The sequence below is a fragment of the Pectinophora gossypiella genome, chromosome 7 (genome assembly GCF_024362695.1).
Source record: "Pectinophora gossypiella chromosome 7, ilPecGoss1.1, whole genome shotgun sequence".
NCBI lineage: Eukaryota > Metazoa > Arthropoda > Insecta > Lepidoptera > Gelechiidae > Pectinophora > Pectinophora gossypiella.
In genome coordinates, this window is record NC_065410.1 from 9,103,251 (window position 1) to 9,125,231 (window position 21,981).

Here is a 21,981-nt window from a genome sequence, read left to right on the forward strand (position 1 = left end):
TCCGTCTTACTTTGGGATGCAAAGTTTACACAAAACTACGCTATAAGGAGAGAATATCAAATAACGTGCTAAGATTTAGGTATACCTATTATAGGTACAATATTACTAGGTACAAACTAGGCATTAGTTAAGTAATAATTCCATGAAATTACTACGTGTGTTTTAAAGAAAGAAAGAAATTTTGTACTTATTAGGTATATGCGCAATTATGTATTGAATTACTAAACTTAATTATAAAATAATTTTTTTGAGACCATTATAAACAATTTCCGAATACATGACAGATGCCTAATTTATTTTAAATAGGTTCTGGTGATAATAGATATACATATGCCTGGTAGTTAGGTAAGTACTACATGTTATAACCATTTCCATCTAAATATACTCGTGAGTGCTTCAGTGCACAAAACGGGAGCTCTAATAATCATTATTATAACTTTTCATAAGTGTCGCCGGTTCGTGTGTCGTTGCTAACTGTGACATACAGTCCGATTTTTCTTCCTACAAACAAGCTTTTTGTGTGAAACGTCCTAAGTACGTGGTGTGATGTTTTCCTTGCTCTTAAAGGAAAACGGTCGCAGAACGGCGAGTGTGTCGGCTAATGCTCCACGTACCTACAATTGTTGTAAATATGGAACTGTGTATGCTATGTGTTCACGGAGTGGGACGTACGTGTCCCGAAAAATGATCGCTCGCTTTATGAATATGGATCATAAAGTAATGAGTGTTTAGGTTTTAAAACTGCCTAGGCGGGTGAAAAAAAGAAAAAAAAGAGAAAAAAACAAAAAAAGAAAAATTGAAAGGAAGAGAGGAAGGGGTAGACCTAGGAGAACATTTATGAAACAAGTAAAGGAGAAGGTGCAGGTCGTGTCGTATCAGGAGGTGAAGGATTTGGCGAGAAGAAGAGAGAATTGTTAATAATACATATAAACAGCCTATATACGTCCCACAGCTAAGCACAAGTCCCCCTCAATCAACTGGAGGGGGTATGGAGCATACTCCACCATGCTGCTCCATAGCGGGTTGGTGGTTAAATTAATATATTTTTATTTTATAATTTTATAACGGTCTCCGTGGTCCAGTGGTTGAACGTGGGGTTCACGATCCGGAAGCCCCGGGTTCGAATCTCGATAGCACAAAAATCACTTTGTGATACCTATTTTGGTTAGGACATTACAGGTTGATCACTTGCTTGTCCGAAAGTAAGATGATCCGTGCTTAGGCGGCTCAGTAATAACCCTGACACCAGACGGTAAGAAAAAGAAGAATTTTATTTATTAATTTAGTATAATTATTTATTTTATATTTATTCTAATTTTTTTTATTACCGATCACCTATTGTTATGGATATTGTTATAAATAATTAATTTGAATTTAAAATAAAAACTACTGGTGGCTATTTGATGAATGTGGTGCAGTCGGTGGGCGATACTGGCCAATGAAACTATCAACCGATAAAACTTTATAGTATGCGCTGGTTCTCTATTATGAGTTAAGTTTTTATTATAATCATAAAGTTTAAAGCACAACATGTCACGCTAAATCTATTTTTATAAACCTTTCGTATGAATTTTTAAAACCTTAAGTATTACAAGTACCTCCTACGTATTCGTTCAAAATACCTAAAGAATAATATTAAACTCAGTAAAAAATAAGTAACTGATCGAGCCGAGATTGGGGACCCTAATTGAGGTCTGAACTAAGCTTGTAAAGTAAAACAATATTAGACATTCCAGTCGAGAAGTTATTAGGAAAAGTGCTGAATTTTTCAGCGGTTGTTTTTCATGTTTTATAGCGAAACCGGAACTGAGCTCCATCCCTTTACCCACTGGGAACATAAAAGTATACATTTACGCGCATTGTACTTATCCTTGATGAACTAGTGTAGCTCTACCACGGACATTATATATTTAAGGAGCCCGCAGCTGAATTTCACCTGTACACATATTTATCTCTTATTTTTCTCTACTTTCAATAATCGTTTTTGTTTTTCTGAGTAATCCATCGCTGTGTCGCAATATAATCACCACTAATTTAAGAGCCACGCTCTTGTGGGTGTAGCATTCTCCATGCTCCTTTTTTAGGGAAAAATAGGGCAGTGGTTTCCCTCCTGCCTACCGCCCCGCAGTACTTTGCAAAATAATATGCAATAAATAATAAAAATATTAATGCTCTACATAGAACCACCTCGCGAATATAATAATAAATATTTTCATTCTTTATTTCTAGAATGGCGACCACGTGTCGGACGACGCTCAGTAGGTAGGCCCGCTACAAGGTGGACCGACGATCTGGTGAAGGTCGCGGGAAGCCGCTGGATGCGGGCAGCGCAGGACCGATCGTCGTGGAGATCCTTGGGGGAGGCCTATGCCCAACAGTGGGCGTCGTACGGCTGATGATGATTCTTTATTTCTGTATACTTTTACCTAATACTTTACTTTTTGCCTAATAACCAGGTTTTGAAAGGATTATGCCTAGTGCCACTCTACTAGTCTGTATAAGAGCTGAGCGGTGGAAAAGCTAGATTATCTGTGGTTAGTTCGCAGAAAGCTGTTCCTAGTAGGTGGGGGGGCTATTTATTTTAGGCTTAGAGGTTGTAGATATAGATGTAGGTACTATTATTCGACTTATAAGCCGAACTACTCGCTCTCAATGCCAAGAAATATAGCGTGAGGAGCTCGCTCTATGTACAAGATGTTATTTCTTTGTTAAAAAGGATAATTATAGCTGCACATTACAAAGGAGTCCGATAAAGTGTTTCCATTGTGAGTTTGTGACCGGTGTCGAATCTGATATCGATAAACTACAAAGTTTCTGAAACTCGTAACCTTTGTGGTCGAATACAATACAACGAAGCGTGACAGCAGCTCGGGTTTCTTGATATGTCGAGTGAAAATGTTATTTTTCCACTTTGCCGTAAAACTTCGTTTTGAGCGGATAATAAATATTTAAAGTAAAAATTTTATTTACGAGCTTCCAATCATCGTCTGTCGAGATATAGGTATCTGTATAGACAAAGTTGTATCGTTGTTTTGTTTTTTAAATATTTATTACCTGTGTTTGTCTATTCCTGTGATCCCTATTTATTTAGGTATTTAATTTAATTCCATACCTAAGAATACATACAGTATACAATATTACAATACTCGTAGTAATTCGTTATTTTCTTTCTGTTTTGAAACACACAGATTAATTTTCGATGGCGTTCACTTCTTGGAATTAAACAGATACGAACGAGAAATATGTGTACCTATAAAATGAATGGAAAATATGAAGTTATTTTAAGGATAATTTATTAATTGTGAGAGCTAAATATTTAGACGCCTTGTGGTTCGTCTTGATTTTATTTTTGCAAATTATTTAAATTGCTTAATCTATGTTCTGCATATATTATTATGTCCCATTGCTAAACACAGGCTTTCCCTCAATCAACCAGAAATAATATATAATTTTAGTATAATTTTCCTTCAAGTATAATCTATTAATTGGTTACAGTGATAAACTGTACTGAATATTAAACTTAAAATGAAAATAGTCATTTACATTGTGATCATTATCCATCAGTTTTCGTATTCGTTACTGGTTGTACATCTGTTATTTGTGGTTAATTAAGAGACACATTACTGGCGACAGGCAGGTTGGTCAGATGTGCTAATTTGGAACCCATTTTAACGTGAACGACGAACGTGTTACGATGCTATATCGGGTTATATTATGGTATTTAAGTACGCATGCATACATAAACTTTGCATAACATGATGCTTGTTCGTTCTTACTTATCGAGTAAGTATGATGTATGACTTACCTGCAATTAGTACTCTAGATGTTTATACGTTTGATTTATGTAAGTATGTAAATATCTGTACATATAAGGTAGAAAAACAATCATTGTATTTTTTACGTGATACTTACATAACTATCTGCTCAAGTAATTCGTGGTAACCTATTATTGGCTCAACGACTTAGCTTAAGATTTATTAAATTGTATATCTTGTTTTGTAGCTGTTGGTTACCTAAATAAAATAAAAATAAATAAATAAACTCATGCCTATTTCCCACCGGGGTAAGCAGAGAGTATGGAATTCAATTTGCTTCCATCCTGACACACTTTAATCAACTCTGTCTCTCTTTTCTTCGTGTATTTAACGTCTATACTAGTCTGGGAAACACGTGGTATACTCATAAACGTCTATAGCGACAAAAACATAGATAAGTGTGTTGTGGAGACAAAGTCGACGTCGAAGACAGGAGACCGATTGAATGAAAAAGACTTAGTTTCAATGTGTTCTATTTCATTTTATGTATAATTCAGACAGCTTACAATTGCACTTACTAAATAAATAAAACATAAAATCAATTAAGTATTTTTGATTTAAAATTTTATTTCTTCAGAATTATAAAAAAGTGTAACAAGAATGATACGGCGTTTTAATCCAAAATTTTGGTACTCCTAGGATTGACTAGAAATACTCAGTCAAAGGTCGAAATATCATTTTAATTCAGGCTTTTCGGCTTTTGGATACAATATATTTATTGCACATTCAATAATAATAAAATTTAGCATTTTTGTATGTAATACTCATTTTCTCCATAATGTTTCATATCTTGAGCGGAATTATTTTTAATCTTCTTTGTTTCTTCTGTCGTTTACGCATAAAATAAAAATAAGGAAAATGACGAGAAGACTGTTTTTGTCGTTATAAGAAAAAACACACTTTAACCATAATGAAGTTTTTGCGAATGAATTCCAAGATGCAGCTTAAACTTTTATGAGTGAATATAGTTGTTTTTCATTTCGGCCCAATAGTGTCGATTAATTCTTTTAAATATTATCCTGTCAGACGACGCCCTAAGTCGCAGTTCGCGACCACTGGGCCTGAGGTCTTAAATTTTGTGCCGGGTGAGAGCCCTCAGCGCTCCCTATTTGTCCGACCAAGTAGTTAATGCCCGTTGCGGCAAAACTGCAATAAATCACGTCAAAAAGTAAAAATACATAAGTTAGTCGAATGAATTACTCTAAGTACTTAAAGCACATTTAGACTGTGAGAATGGAAGGCTGCTTATAGCCGGGGCTACAGGTTTTTACAGCAATGAATTATTGAGGCCACCCGGGGATCTCAGACCTGCAGCTTTAATATTTCATGCATCCGAGACCCGACCTCGTGATTTTCTTTTCAGTAGACAAACATAGTCAATTATTTGTACCCAAATATCATTCACCGATGTTCAAAATAAACATAATTATCACACAAATCGCAAAGTAACACCTAATTATTATACAAACCAAAATTCTCCATTAATAAACTTTGATTTCATATCTCTACAATTCCTACAAAAGTCACGGAACCATGAACGCCAATAAACACAAGTCATTTCGAACACAGTTGCAAACTTGTAATGACTCGTAAACCAGAATGGGTCTGTTTCGCAATTTTAATCCAGGTTCAAATGTCACAAGTTAAATCGAAAGGACTCGCTCGTAAGTAACCAATTCCCGAAAGGTCTTCGCATTCGATTGCGGGGACCACGGGCGGCTGACTATACGAGTAGGTACGATTTGGTTCGACCCATTTCGCGTGCCTCATCTATAATTTAGAGAGTGCCACATCCGCCTCTGCTAGCTTAGAGAGCTTTAGGAGGACCGCAGATCGGGTTAGACTATTGTGTCGAGCATGCCTTAGGACGTTAAGGCATCCGTGCTTTATAAATACGGCTCGAACCCTTCGCACAGTTTGTTCAGGTTAGTTTATTTACGACCGCAACAAAATTGATCGAAATCTATTAATAGCACAATTGAAATTCTGTGTGGACAACGGTCATGCTAAAGTTTGAGTGTTGCGTCAACAGTCGTTCAAAAGCGGATAGAGGAATGTTATTTTTTGTCAAAACCTTCTTCTGAAAGGAATGACAATAAAAACAGATGTGAAGTAAAAAAACAGGTGGTTTCACGTCTATGGGATACCCTCGAGAGTCGTAAGGGCATGTCCCTTCCACGGAGCAAACCTTTTTCAACCTAGCAGGAACCTCTAGAATTTTATTACGATCTTTTTTGAGGCACAGAGCAAGGTTGGCATGTTATAAGCTCTTTGTTTACGTATTGAAGTCATATTGTGAAATGGTTTTATTGACATTGCGAAATAAATTAGCTTTAGTTAACATGAGAAAACGTGGTGGGACACAATGACCTCTTAAGAGAGTATTAAGTAGAGAGCGAGCATTTAGTGTCACGTGGGAGACAATTTCAGCCTAAAATCCGTTTCATAATAATGTAATAAGTAATATAGTGACAAATGTATCCCGTTGTATATGGTTACCATTATCGTATTTGTTTGTACTTTATACTTCAGTTAGAGAGTTTTACTTTTTGCTTGTTACGGCTGCAGTCAAAAGATAGTTAGGCTCAATAAGTGGTCTATAAAAGTTTTAACAAACTACGTTAACTGGCCAGTACTTGGTTTAACCGACAATGAAAAGAGAAGCGATAGATCATGATAATCTGTAATCCTTTTTATGTTCCGACGCAGAAACGCTTATTCCCAGATCCCAGAGAAGGGTCATACATAACTTTAACACGTTATAGTTCTATGTAGGTTTAGGTGCCAAGGGCAAAGTAGGCCGCCGTCAGACAGACATATTTCAGGCGCGCACTTAGCCCGGAGATATCTTTGCGTATCCAATGACGTTGTCTTCTTGCGTTTTCCCGTGAAACCGCCTCGCGACAGTCTCGACCTATATTCGTGTATCTGTTGTTGATGCAAATAAGTACACTGTGTTGCAACCTTTATTAACACATGTGGCCTGACACGCGGATTTGAAATAATACAGACGGGGTCGTGTTGCTTAAGCATAATACTGGCTTGTCCTCGAAACGAAATGGGATCTCCATTGTTTATGGAAAATCGTATTCGTGTAATGTAGTCTGGCGAAGTAGCAGGCTTTCAAGGAAATAATGGACACATATGTGTAACGATTTAAATGGTCACACTACAAATACGTGTAATAATGGTTTGTATGATTTTAAAAACACATACAAATACAGTTGGCTCGACCATTATAGACGACGATACGGCTCACCACCTATCACGTTGGTCTAACAGAAAACTCGGTGAGGCGTGCGTATTTACTTAGTTCATATTGCGATGGATGTACCTCTGACTATCCTATTGGATGGTTGTGAGCTTATGCTATGTGTTATGATAAAAAATATATATATTGTCACGTACGTACGTTTTTGATAGGCGAAAGATAAAATATATGTCGTGCTACAGTGTATTTTTGTTTGATTTATGTTAAGCATCAGTAGCTTCGCCAGCTACACCTTAGCTTAGCTAGCTGTTTTTTAAAAGAAAAAAATGTTTTCAAAGTAGTTTGAGGCGGAGAGCTATTATGCTGCTCCAAGTTGCAGTACTGCAATATCATTGTTCGTGGTGCGTATCGTGGCGTATCTTGATCCCTTGCAAGAGTCTCTCAATAAACTGAAGAGCTTTAGAATTCGAGCATTCGTTATTTTCCTCAGAATTCCCCTCAATTTACATCCTTAAAGTGGCTGGTTCGGTTCCACTGCAGAATTTCTAAAGGATTTTGAACTGGGTTTGAGTGCAATACAAACAGTTTGTTGGGTACATGTTTGCCTCATGCGCCGGGGATTTGTTAGCGCATGTAGTTTTAAGATTGGCTCACAAACAATGTAAGAAGTCTTAAAAGAAAACACGACGTTTGTCCATTAACCGACAACTGGTTTTAGAACACTGCAGCAGCTAAGAGCCACCACCACGTCAAAATGTAGATGTTTTATTTGGCTACTTGTTAGTAGCGCACTCGTTAGTGCGCCCGCGTTTACCACGAAGGTTTAATAGTTCTATCAACTTTGTTTGTTAACACCTTTTTATCTCTATTGTTATATAGAATATGAAAATAATGAGTCAACATTTCTATAATTTTTACTGTAAACTTTCTAACATAAATTGATCACGCATTTCAATTGTCGAGTAGGTACTACTTTTTTGAATTTCGTAATAAGAATAAAAATTTTAAAACTTATGAAAGCGTATCTACCAATAGGTAAGTAAGTAAATATTTAGTTTTCACGACAATTCGAGTTCATAGACGGTGTTCCGTGAACTAACGTACATATGTTCAACCTGTCCGCCGACTGATCATGTATTCTGTCCAGTAACTGCGTCGGGCGAAATTTATGCGTACGATTGTATGGGACGTGACTATGGCTGCCAGATATTCGCAAAGGAACTAACTAATGCGGCTGCAGCTTCGTCATATAAGCTCTACATTAGAGCACATACGCCAGATGTAGAGCCTGATTGCATTATATATGCGTCGTAATGTTTTCACAGCGTTTACAGTTCAGTTGGAGTAATATTATACGGGAATATGTTATTTTTTGATATTGTTATAACGATTTTCAGAATGATGTCTTATCCAATTACTTATTACAATCAGGGAAGATTGTCGTCAAATGCACCTAGATCCAAAATAAAAAGTACAAATATTAAAACTATAATTAAGTAAGTAGTTAAAAATGCTTAAATTTATTTTCTACAGTCGAATATCAAAGACATCATAAAGTAAAACGTGTCAAACGCTATTTTATTTGTAATTTTTTTCTCTAACAACAATGTCCGCAGTCCCTGAAAAGGCACGTAGTCACAGTCACAGTGTTACTGAAAATAAAAGGCGTTGCCAGCACTGTTACAATGAGGCGATAACGAAACGGCGGGAACAATGGAGATCCTTGTCCAGTGATACTTCACTCAGCCAGCGGTACATTCAACTCGATCTCAAGGAACTTGGTCCAAGAAATTATTTTAGTCTCTCCATTGTTGTTCGTAATCTACTTATGTAAAATGTCTCAACAACAGAAATTTTAAATTACATACATTCTTCGCTCAGTTTTAGTGAAAATGGGCCTGTAAGTCAATTTCGCCATTTTTTCTTCATCTTCACGATAGAAGAGTCAATTTCGCCAATAGGCACAAGATACCCATACGTTGTAACTGAAATTATTTATAAGTACATATCTTTTTTTTATAAGACACGACGAATTTATTAAAAACATCACAGAAGGGAAGCTACAAGGAAAGAGAGGAAGCGGTCTTTACCTTCTTCAAGAAGAGCTTACATGGAACAGATTAAAGAGAAGGTGAACGTCGTGTCTTGCAAGGAAGTAAAAGAATTCGCCTTTGATAGACAAGAATGGAGAATGCTACACCGACAAGAGAGTGGCTCTTAAATTAGTGATAACATATCTCTTAATTTATTTTTATTGTTTACATACACCTAAACCGAGGGTACGGTATACCTTGCCGCGGTCATACAGGACTATAGTCGCGATCGAAGGCGCCTCGCAGGCGCTGCTTAAATCGAGAACATTAGATGCAGGAGACGTAATGTTATGATGATGAACACAATCTCTTTTCCGAATTATAAGGGTGCCTATTGTTATTTTTTCCATTTACAAAATGGAAAAATAAATGTGATTATGGCTAGTTGAATGGAGCCATTTCACTAATTATAGCTGGCTGTTTCAGTTTTGTTTTAGCCTCCCAACGTTATCCGTCCCATTACGAGAACGGTCGTGCGACACGAAACCCTTGCAATAGTTATAATATTTCTGCTCGAGTAATTATTAATATTTATGACCCGAAGCTACACAAAAGGGGGTAAATAAAATACTACTTTTATTCAAACTTAAGTCTAGATAATTCTGCAATTGAGCGCTATCTTTATGCATTTATCTAATCTGCTGTAAGTTATTGGAAGTCATACTTAATAATACCATAGAATAAGGAATTATAATACTACGTATAGAACGGCAACTCTTCGCTCCCCACCAGCGGCTGAGCTAGGTTCACCTCACCCCCTTCGGTCTTACTTCAGTCTTCAATCGTATGGGCGTCAGACGTTACACTCACAGATGTGCGTATAGGACGATACATCAATGTGTAGTGTCTGTTTACACAGGGTTTGTAGGGTCTTTTGTATGATATGGTCGGGGCGTGTTATCACTTCGAATTTTTAACAAAGATATAATAAAATCTTATAGGTACAGCTTTTCAATATTGCAGACAGTGACTTATACGAGTATATAAGTTTATAGAAATATGAGAAGAATTTGAATTTAATCGTTTTATTTTAAAAACAACGTTCGTGGAATAAAAATAATGTTCTAATGAGAAGCTTTTTGTTAGTGGTGGTAGTTATGAATGAAACACCGACATTATTAGGTACGTACCTAAACGTTTAAACCTTTGGAATGTAATTAGGAAATAAAACGAATTGCTTAACCGAAAGGTGGATTGGAATTAATAGGTATGTAAGCAGGTAGTGTGTTTTGATGTGGTGTTAATAGAGTTACATACATATTTATATTTCTCTTGTTTCATAAATTATCTGTTACAAAAAAAAAACAAGCGAAAATAAACCTACTCTAGGCATGCTAATTTACCACTTCGTGCATGCCGGAATTACGTGTTGTCTTGAACATCATACACGTAGGCACTAGGTTTGTACATTGTCATTGTAACATGTACTCTGTCACTGTAACATATTGATACCATTTAGTAAATAATATATTGCATAATATATATTACAACATTGATTGGGTATTACGATTATTAACGATTATCACGTGCTCAGCGGTGAAGGAAAACATGGTGAGGAAACCCACATTCCCGAGAAATGCATTTTCAGAGGTATGTCACCTAGCCTGTATTGGGCTGGTTTTGCCTTCGCGGGTTGGAAGGTCACACAGGCAGTCGCTTCTGTAAAAAAACCGGACCTGTCAATTATCAGGTTGGGTAAGCGGAACCTGTAAAAAACGGGATGATGCTACGAGTAGGGAGATGAAGATGATGATTGGGTATTACGATTCTAACTTACTATACACATTTTCTTTCATTTTCTCACTTATATTTTCTCCCGTGTTTCTAGATTTGTTAAGCAATTATGTGTTATGAAATAGGTACTCAACAAAAGGTATTATATGTTATCGTATTCTGCATTCCATTTCATAACACATGTTTTATTATTGTTAAGCAAGCAACATTCCTTGAAATATGCTTATATTATGTTACATTTTACGACCGTACTCATTTCTTCGGGATTTATTTATACCTAAATAAGTAATTAAAAATGCTTATTACTTTTTACAAGGGCATTACTCATAGAAGTTGTTAGCTTTTGTTTAGACATAAGTATAGTAGATTGCTACGGTTGGTAATAAATAACCTGAAAATATGACCTTTTTACAGGGCTGGGTAGTCTTGGTACTAGTGAGTACCGATTAACTGGAAGCAATTGAGAGTTCCTGCAGATATTGTGTACTCAGAGCTACAAGTAAACAATGCGAATTCTGCGGAATCTTAGTGAAGCACAAGCCCCCCGTACGTACATTCATAGTTACTCACGTATACAGGGTGCTTGTGTCATCGTAACGAAAACTTTGAGCGATGATTCAGACCATGATTCTGAGTAGTTATCAAGTGGGATTTTCTGTCGCAAAAGTATGGAACTGAAAATATTTAAAAAAAGACACAAAAATTATCATTAATTTATCCGATAGGAAATTCCACTTCATATCAACTCAGGATCATGGTCTGAATCATTCTCCTTGGTATTTATTACGGTGTCACTAACACACTACTTAGATGTAAGTTTAACTTTAAGTTCCCTATTTGTTATTAAGTTTCATTTGGCAAACTCTGCGCCAACCTTACATGTACACCTTTTTACGGTTTCCCAAGATACAGGCTCCGCCTGCCTGCCGCGTCATATTTATAATGTACAGTCATGAGCAATATAATGTACCCATTTTAGGACTCTGTCACACTAACATATTTGACATTTAGTGAGACTTAAAATTCAATGTGTCAAAAAAGTTAATATGACATGGTACCTTAGTGTATACATATTAATGCTCGTGACCGTACCCACCTTCATTATAGTATTATTCTTGATAATAAACAAATTTTTCATTTCATTATTTTTTTCATTGTTAATATTTTTTTACTATATTATATCTAGCATATTATAAATATGAAATAACATGACTGGACCGAGCTTGTTAAAAAAAACCTTTCGAGGATTGTCTGATGTAGAAACGAGTACCTTAACCTAAACAACGCCAGGTGGTCTGCTACTGTGCCTTTGTGTATTTTTCTCATAATAAGTACAATGTTAACAAAAATAAACATGTTCATTGTATACTGACCTGTTTTATTTCCAGTGGGTATTGTTTTTATAACATTGGTTATTTATATTGGTAGAATAAAATTATAGCAAAGCTAAAATTAATTAGACCACAGTTCCAGTTACATAACGTTGTAATTTAATTCCCAATCGTACCTATTACAATTCCTGGCTGTTGTTTATGTATGTAGAATATGTACCTAGATAATTATAAACCACACATGTAATATGTGTAATTATAGGTATATACATCGCTTACAGTGCTGTAGAAATCTAATGCTTTCCCGTAGCTGCTACGCTTCGTAGTTGTTACGTTTCGTAGCTAAAATTAGTAACAATTTTTAATTACAGAACTATTCTATCTTTACTGGTTACAATTCTAGTTCTTAGAACAAAATAGATTATAAGTTAATTTTCATTAACGTTTAATTTTGTAGGTCAGTAAGTAAGTAAACCAGCTTTTTGTAAAACTAGAAACTCAGTTAGTGTGATTAATGGGCTGCCCGTACTGAAATGCTCTAAAAATTTACTCACAGCTTCTTACAATTTTTCAGTGTCTGATTCGCCGGTTTTAAACTAGTATTTTAGTAAAAGAATAGTCCTGGAAAGTTAAAATGTGAAGGATAAGTTTATGTTATGCTTATTCTCGGTAGTCTCACAGCCTGGAGGCTGTTTTTGTGATGGCAGTTTTTGAAAAACACAGACTCCGTTCGCATTGAAAATTGTAGTGATAATGTAGTCAAACGTGTACCTAATAGAATATAAGTAACCTTCTTCTTTTTTGAAGTCAGTTAAAAGTTTTACAGTTGGCAGCCCTGACAAGTAAATCATTCTTCTCGCGTGTGTGCCGGCGGTTATCTATGACGGAGTAATGGCGAATCATTAGGTACATACTCGTCAGAGATTATGCCTCGCATGCTTGAGGAGTTACATCATACATTGTAGTTACCTACATAACCTCAAAGTGTCATCGCTGACTGTGAAGAGTCGTAGGTAATCAGAAGACAAATTGCAGCCGCTTTCGATACGTAGACCTAAGATGTGACGAACCGATCAATACATGATAAGAGCCACTTTTTGTCATAAACTTCCTTTATACCGAGTATTTACTCAGTATAGTATATGTAAGTATAACAGAACGCTAACAGTATAAACTCCAAGGGAGAATTCGGCAAGGCCCATGCGAAGTAATAGCTGTTAATAAAATTAAATAGGTACCATTTACACTTATTAAGTTTTTGCTTGTTGTTTTTATCCGAAATAAACGGCTTGCTTTCTGTCCGAGTGCCGGACATAAAATACAAGTGAAAAGGATAGATGTCTCTTGACAGGAGGTCGTCAAACAATTCCCGGCAAATTAGTTGGAAATTTTGTTTATACCTGGAAAGAATTTCCTTACTCATCGTTTTAAATATTTAACAGAGCTTTGTGGAAGCGGCGCGTGTCAGTCTTCGTTAAAAGAACGTTCGGGCCCCAGGAAATGACTGCTGCTTCTAGCTACCAAAAATGAAGGCTTTTCGAACTAAAACGTACTCTTTCACTGGGATGTATGGTATAGGTCAGGCTCACATGGAACCTACGAAGATGCTTATTTATCATGCAGCACACGCCTCATTGCCCCGGTAATCCAGTTTATTTTATTTACCGGAACCAAATCTAAATTCCAAGGTACCTCGTCATCGCATCGAAATGTTTGTGTTTGTAAAAATCAGGTTGTTTATTTATGTAAACGCTTAATTTGCACAGGAAAAAGACGTTACTCAGGTCAATAAAATATTGGCATTTTTGTCCATAAGTAGGTGTCTAATTTGTTATATTTGCTAATAGGAAAACATTTTCGGACTGCTAAAACCACTACTTACACGAACATTTACGTTTCATAACATAAATATTCTTTACAAGAATTAAAGTAATCCGAGAATACGACATTAGAATGCGATCAATCAAAAAATAAAGAGAAATGGGTAAAATTATGGACATAATCTTGTACCGGTGTAATTTTAGAAATGTTTTTCCAGAAAAGAAAACTTTTTATGACAAATTGTATTACAAATGAAATTGGGGCTTGAGAATATTTGTCGTGGGCGCGAGTACCTACTTAGTAGGTGAGGATCAAAATAAATTACTTTGATATTAAAAACATGTCGGTGGAAGGTATCTGGCGGACATTGAAACGTTTTCTCGGCCCACGAACGTAATTAATTTCATGGTTCAAGGAAAATGTTCTTGAATGATGCATAACGACGTGGGTGATCCTTTGTGAAAATAATTTAGGAACAAGAATAGTCAGGCTGTTAATAAATTGTTCGAGACTGAAAGGAATTGCGTTAACAAGAGGAGGTCTGTATAGATGGATATTCTTTCACTGGATGATAGATGACTACAGTTACATAATATAGATCAGCGATTCCCAAAGTTGGTTCCCCGGGACCTAGGGGTACCTAAGAGAAGTCGCCATGTTGCGAAATATAAAGTTAAAATATTTTCTGTACAGCGGATGAAGGATCCAACGTAATTATTGAGTAAATACAAGCAGACCCGCTAGTAACAGCTAGTAATTTGTACATATTTGTAATGTACAAATTTTGCGCTTTCATTAGATACCCAACATAATACCATTCGAAAAAAAACATTGTTTACGTCCTGAGTTTTTGTCCTCTAGAGGGCGCCACATTGAATTTAGCGTGACGTCATTGAATGTCATTGAATACGCTTCTAGTGACACTTCATTTGTCAAATTTTGACAAGTGGTTTAGAAGTTAGGTGGTAACACACGTGCATACATACACACATACAAATAAATATATAGCGGTCAAACACATAACCCTCCTTTTTGCTTCGCCGCATCAGGTAAAAATAATAAGAACACACACACACACATAGTTTATAGCTTTCGTACTGATAATTACACAATAAATAACTTCTGATGCGTAATAAAAGCTTTCAAAGTTCCAACAAAGCTATAAAGATGATTAAATTACACATCAAAAACTTCAATTACGATGTCGATCATAGGCGTTAATTGGAAGCTTTTAATAAGTATTTTGTATTACAATTTATGACTGTAAGAATCCATTTGAACGTTTTATTTAAATGTTCAATTATATAGGGTGCTAGTGCCATCGTAACGAAGACATTGACGGGTGATTCAGACCATGCTGAGTCGATATCAAGCGGAATTTTCCGTCGCAAAAGTATGGAACTGATTGCTTTTTTTAAAACACAAAAATTTACGTGAATTTTCTGAGAGGAAATTCCGCTTGTTATCAACTCGGAATCTTGGTTTGAATCATCCCCCTCAGTATTCGTTACGATGTCACTAACACCCTGTATAGCAACGCAAACTAACATTTTTCGTTAGTCCTAACGTCCACCGAGATACAATATAGACATACATAGGCAAAATTTTATTCAAAGGTTCACACAAACAAGATAAATTTTCTAGCTTGGAACACGACAAACATTCGCAACTAGCGCCGCTTAGTTTAGCAGTAGTAACTCGAGTTAACTTTTACCGGATTAGGACTGTGGATGTACTATTATATGTTGTATATAGTGTCCCCTGATTGCGCGCGGGCAAACACTGACCGCCCCAAGTCAAACACGACGACCGTCACTGGAATATCTATTCGGCTACCATGAATGAAACTAGGATAGGAGAGTGTATGTTTGTGTGATTTTATGCCTTATGTATGCAGGTTTACTGCGCCCTACTGGTTTGATAACTTGATTACTTGAGGTATGGTTTGATAACTTGAGGTAAGTACTACACATTTCATAAGGTAACATCTTTCTCATCTCATTGTCTTCACACAATTACAACCAAAATGAACATGAAAAGTGTTGAAGTTAGTAAAACCAATAATATAGCACTATATCACAGCTGCTTCCCTATTTATGAAGGGAAAGATGTGACTCGATAACGGCACTTAACTTTTTAATTATAATCAACTCTTAGGTAGACATGAACATAGGTAAGTAGTAAGTACCTTTTAAAGTATATCTGTGTGTGTGTAAAATGCAGGTATATCCATCATTGTGGACATTCGCGGATTAAAATATATCTCTGAAATACAATAGAGTAACATGCATTTCCACTCAAATGGATTGAAATTATATCACAGGTATACACAGGTTTTACATTTCGAAAAACCGCAATTTTAATTCTTTCTAAAATGTAGAGCAACCAATGCGAATAAATGCCCGCATCAACTACTTAGATACCTACAAAATTATTTGATGTGGTCACAAAATGATATTGTAACGCTGCATTTATACATTAAATTACATAAATTGAATTGAATTTCTTTTTATTATATTTAATCTTAATTTATGTAAATACTTTCCTAACCTTCGCTGTATTGGGAATAAAGTTTATACTCTTCTGTTCTATTACTTACCTATTGAAAATTTGATTTTCATAAAATCATTCCGGGAATTTTGGTAACAATTCGAGTGATCAAGTAATGTTTTGTGTTACGCTATCTTATCCTGTTTCTAAGGAGTGGCAAATTATTCTTAGGGTCCCACAAGGACACCATGGTTGCGCGATCAGCGGGACCATTCGGAATTTGTTTGCCGGCAACAAATGACGCAACCGTGATGACGCCATGGTGTCCTAGTGAGATAGGGACCTTATGCTATTAGTTTTCATATGGTATTTTGGGAGCAAAAAGAGATAACTTAGAAGTTAAAGTATATTTATTCTGTCCAGTATAAAACCATTATTTCAGGATTAGTACGCACACATTTAAAGGCATTAAATCCATTCATTTGGATTTAGGAACGGTCTGTGGAAGTGGAAATGTCAGTTCACGGTTGGTTGGGCAAGGGTCGGTGCGGTTGTTCTACCTTTGTTACTAGTCAATCTAAGCTGAGTGCCTAAAAGCCTATCAATTTCTCTGACCGGCTAAAAGTTTCCCGTTCAATTGTGAGCCCAGAAACGGAAGTCTAGCCAATTAGTAATTGTAATTCTAAGTATGCGCGAGAGGGGTATAACATGATGAGGTATTTCATTTTGGACAGTCTTTAGTAAGTAAACTACAAGTGAGTAGTAGGCATAGACCAGTATAATGAACATTAACGTCGGATATGGTTAGTTTTCGTACAATAATTACATCAACTACTAGTAATTAGATTCCAGTTGAAACTGTGAAAAGAAAGAAAGTTCTTGTAACTAGTTTTAATCATATAAGTAATTACTTAGAACACAACAGGTAAACATGGCGAACATTGTTCTGCCTTCGCTTTTAGCTTTCCACACGTGTCGGAGTGTCGGGTAACAGGATATAACTAAGGACATTTTATAACACTTAACATTTCCCAGGGCGTGAAAGGGACAATGTAGTGATGAAACCGGCGACGGTCAGTGTTGAATGGGAATAATTAATGAGACCGGAGCATAAAGCTCGCTAAACTACGGCAAACACGATGACGTACGCACGGTACATTTTTCACACGCCTATAGCCACTCTACCGTGCTAGATGAGTCCAGATATAAACAAGATAAATATTTGATGTTTTCGTATGATGGCTCCCTCCGGTTGCACGAGGGGAGCTTTGTTCCCAGTACTGGGACATAAAATGCCGTTTACGTGACGTTGAGTTTATACAGGGTGTTAGTGAAACCGTGAAAAACTTTCAGGGATGATTAAGGCATGATTCCGAGTTGATATCAAGTGGAATTTTCCGTCACAAAAGCATGGAACGAAAACTAATGAAAAAACACTTAAAATCTTATGAATTTTCCGACAGGAAATTCGGTCTGAATCATCCCCCTCAGTATTCGTTACGGTGTCATTAACACCCATACCTACGTATGGCTACCTATATGTACTGGTACGGGGTGTAAGTGACATCGTAACAAATACAAAGGGGGCTGATTCAGCTGATTATTCTGAGTTAATATCAAGTGGAATTTTCGACCGCAAAAGTATAGAATTGAAAATAATTTAAAAAGTCTAAAAAAATCGTGAATTTTGCGATGGAAAATTCATGATCAGAGCCATGTCAGGGGCCTTTGGCGGCTCAGTAATAACCCTGACACCAGGGTTGATGAGGTTGGTAATCCACCTCACAACCCACACGATAAGAAGAAGAAGATGGTCTGAATCACCCCCCTTAGTATTCGTTACGATGTCACTAACACCCTGTATTTCACCTTAATAATGGTGTTACTATGCCACAGCACAGTAATATTTGTAATAACATTTTTGAGTATTTACACAGAGTCAGTAGTTTCCTTTTCTTATTGTAGGTCTCACTTGCTCATGTTTTTGTACGTATCATTATTATTTTTTATTTATCCTAGTTATTATTATATTGTCTTTATATTCGAAATACGTATCTATCTACAGTTAAGGTATGGCCCTAACGGCGAAATCCGAATAATTTCCACTGTCCATGTCTTACTGAGATATTCTTAACTCTTAAGTTTTAATGTGAAATGTATAGGTAAATACCAATTATTGAGACATGTTTCTAAATAAATAAAGTACTTATAAGGCACTTTAAATCATTACTTAACGTAAGAGTTATGTATGACGTGTTTTGGTCCGATCATTTCCCTCTAGTGATAGATTGTAAATTGAATAAGCTTACGCCTAAGATAATAAAGTGTCCTGAAAAAAACGATATGTATAACCGGGTCATATGGGGAGAGAGGCAATTGCAGCAAACTAATGAATACCATGACATATGTAATTCAAAACTCAAGCTGATAAATTTTCCACTAGAACTGTCTGAGTGTTGTGATGGAAACTGTTTAAATAAGGAACATCACCTAGTTCTTGACAATATGTACTCACAAATTACAAACGTGTTATCGGAGGCAGCTGTTGAAACACATTATGAGACATGTTGTAGAAAGAAGCGTAAGCATGTTGTCGGATGGAATAAGCACGTCGCGGGCCCTCATCGGGAGGCTCGAATAAAGTTTCAGGTATGGACATTAGCTGGGCGACCGGCTAGTGGCTGTATTTATGATGAGATGGCAGAGGCGAGGAGACACTTTAAAGTCAGGCTAAAATGGTGTCAGAACAGACAAGACCAGCTAAAAATGGATATCCTCGCCTCTAATCACAAAGCCAAAGATTTTAAAAGCTTTTGGAAAAATACTAATAACATGAAAGCTAAAATGACCCTGCCGGTGAGTGTCAACGGTGTTTCTGACTATAAGCAAATTGCGAACATGTTCAAAGATAATTTCACCGTGTGCTCGCCCATAGATCCATCTTATTGTATGGATGGCGGTGATGAGACCATCGTGACTGACCGTAAAATCAAAATATCTGCTAAGGTGGTGGATAAGATTATAAGAGGCATGCAGCGTGGTAAATCCCCGGGTCACGATGGTCTCAGCATCGAACATCTTAAATATGCTGGGGTCCATCTGCCACGAGTTCTCTCGCTGTTTTTCAGGCTTTGTATAGGGCACTCATACTTACCAGAAGCCTTCATGCGTACCATAGTCGTACCTATAGTAAAAAACAAGACGGGTGACTCATCCGATATGAGTAACTATCGTCCCATCTCACTTGCCACTATCACAGCCAAGGTGCTTGACGGTGTGTTAAATGGGTGCTTAAGGGAATACATCAATGTGAATGATGCCCAATTCGGTTTTAAAGCAGGAGTATCGACAGAGAGCGCTATCCTTAGCCTTAAACACACCGTTAAGTATTATACCACTAGAAAGACACCGGTGTACGCGTGTTTCCTTGACTTGTCAAAAGCGTTCGATCTTGTTGTATACAATAAGCTCTGGGACAAGTTGAGGGGTGCGGGTGTGCCGGCGGAGTGTACCTCCATTCTTAGGTACTGGTATGCTAACCAGAAAAACCAGGTGAGATGGGCGGGTGCCATGTCGGATGTGTACGGGCTTGAATGCGGTGTGAGACAGGGGGGGCTCAGTTCGCCGCTCTTGTTCAACTTGTATATAGACCAACTTGTCGGGACGCTGGGCAGCACACATGTCGGTTGTCACATTGAAGGTACCTGTGTCAATAATTTGAGCTATGCTGACGACATGGTGCTGCTCAGTCCTTCGATAGCTGGTTTGAGGAAGCTGATATGTATCTGTGAGACATACGCGGAGGAGCACGGCCTAAAATACAACACAAAGAAGAGCGAGCTGCTTGTATTTAGAGCACGTAACCAGCCGCCACGCAGTGTACCACCCGTGTGTCTCAATGGTGTAGCACTTAAGAGAGTTGAACAATTTAAGTACCTCGGCCACGTCGTCAACAGCAGTCTAACGGATGACGATGATATAGAGAGGGAGCGTAGGGCGTTGGCGGTGAGAGCTAATATGATTGTCCGCAGGTTTGCTCGATGTTCCGCAGAAGTTAAAGTGTTACTTTTTAAGGCGTTCTGCCAATCATTTTACTCGAGCGGTCTGTGGGTGACACATACGCGTCGAGCCTATAACGCCCTACGCGTACAGTATAATAACGCTTTCAGGATGCTGTTGGGGCTGCCATGGCGCTGTAGCGCTTCTAACATGTTTGCGAAGGCAAGCATAGATGGCTTTCACGCCATAATTCGTAGGAATGCCTGGTCTCTGCTGCAGCGCCTACGAAACAGCACCAACGGCATCCTGAAAATGATTGCTGCTAGACCGGACTGCTTAATCCAACGGCACTGGGTCGAAGTAGCTATGGGTATAGTAAATAAGAAAAAAAAATAAGTAAATAATTAGATTTTAAATTAACAATACTAACATAGTTTATTAAGCACAATTGTTATTAACCTACTAATAATCTATGGACTGTTATACATATTTGTGTTGGTCTGAAATAAACGTTATATTATTATTATTATTATTATTAAAATTCCGCGTTGCGTAGATATTCTTAGACATGTATAGAGCATCACAGAAGGATTGCTTCTATTATTTAAGTATGTTCTCGACATTTCTAGTATATTCTAGAAACTCTACGTCTGCGTGATGACGAATTAACGGCGATACATTTTTAATCCCGTCGGCATGTGAAATTAATATCGCGGTATCCGTGTGGACATGCCCGGCTTTTTAATACGTCCAAGGTAATGCTTCGTAAGGATGATAAATGATGGCGAACCTGAATCGAAAATGAACCGACGTGGGGTTTGATTAGGTGTTAATTTTGTTTCCATTCTCCCTGTATTGTTTTCATATTACTTTTGTTAATGGATTGTTATATTATATTACTTCGTTTTGTTAAAAGTTTTAAGGTGTTCTCCCCTTTTGGAGTTATTCAGTTGTTGAAAGTTGCGCTCAGTTGATAACTACTATTTCTGTCCAATTAAGTAATGTAACTATGTGAGTACTTGGACAGAAAATAGAACCAAAAATGTCGTGGCACCTGGCATTTGCTTTCCGAGACTAAGTATCTGTATTGTACATATAATATAGGTATACAGCTAAGTAATTAAGCCAGCGTTAATGCCCGGGAATTAGAGAAATCCTCAAGGCCAAAAGTGAAAGATAAGAATCTTGCCGTCTAAAGAGAGAGATAATATACTTACTTATTTTATACCATCCCTAAATTTTCCGGGCAAGTAGTTAATGCCACTTGCGACAAATCTACAATAAGTCACGGTAAAAAAAAAACTTTCCCTCAATGAACCGGGCCTTTGGCGGCTCAATAATAACCCTGACACCAGGGTTGATGAGGTTGGTATTCCACCTCACAATCCACACGATAAGAAGAAGAATAAACCGGAGGGGGAATGAAGCATACTTCCCCAAGCTGCTCGAGACAGCGGGTTGGTATAGTACTTAGTTGCCAGGAATTA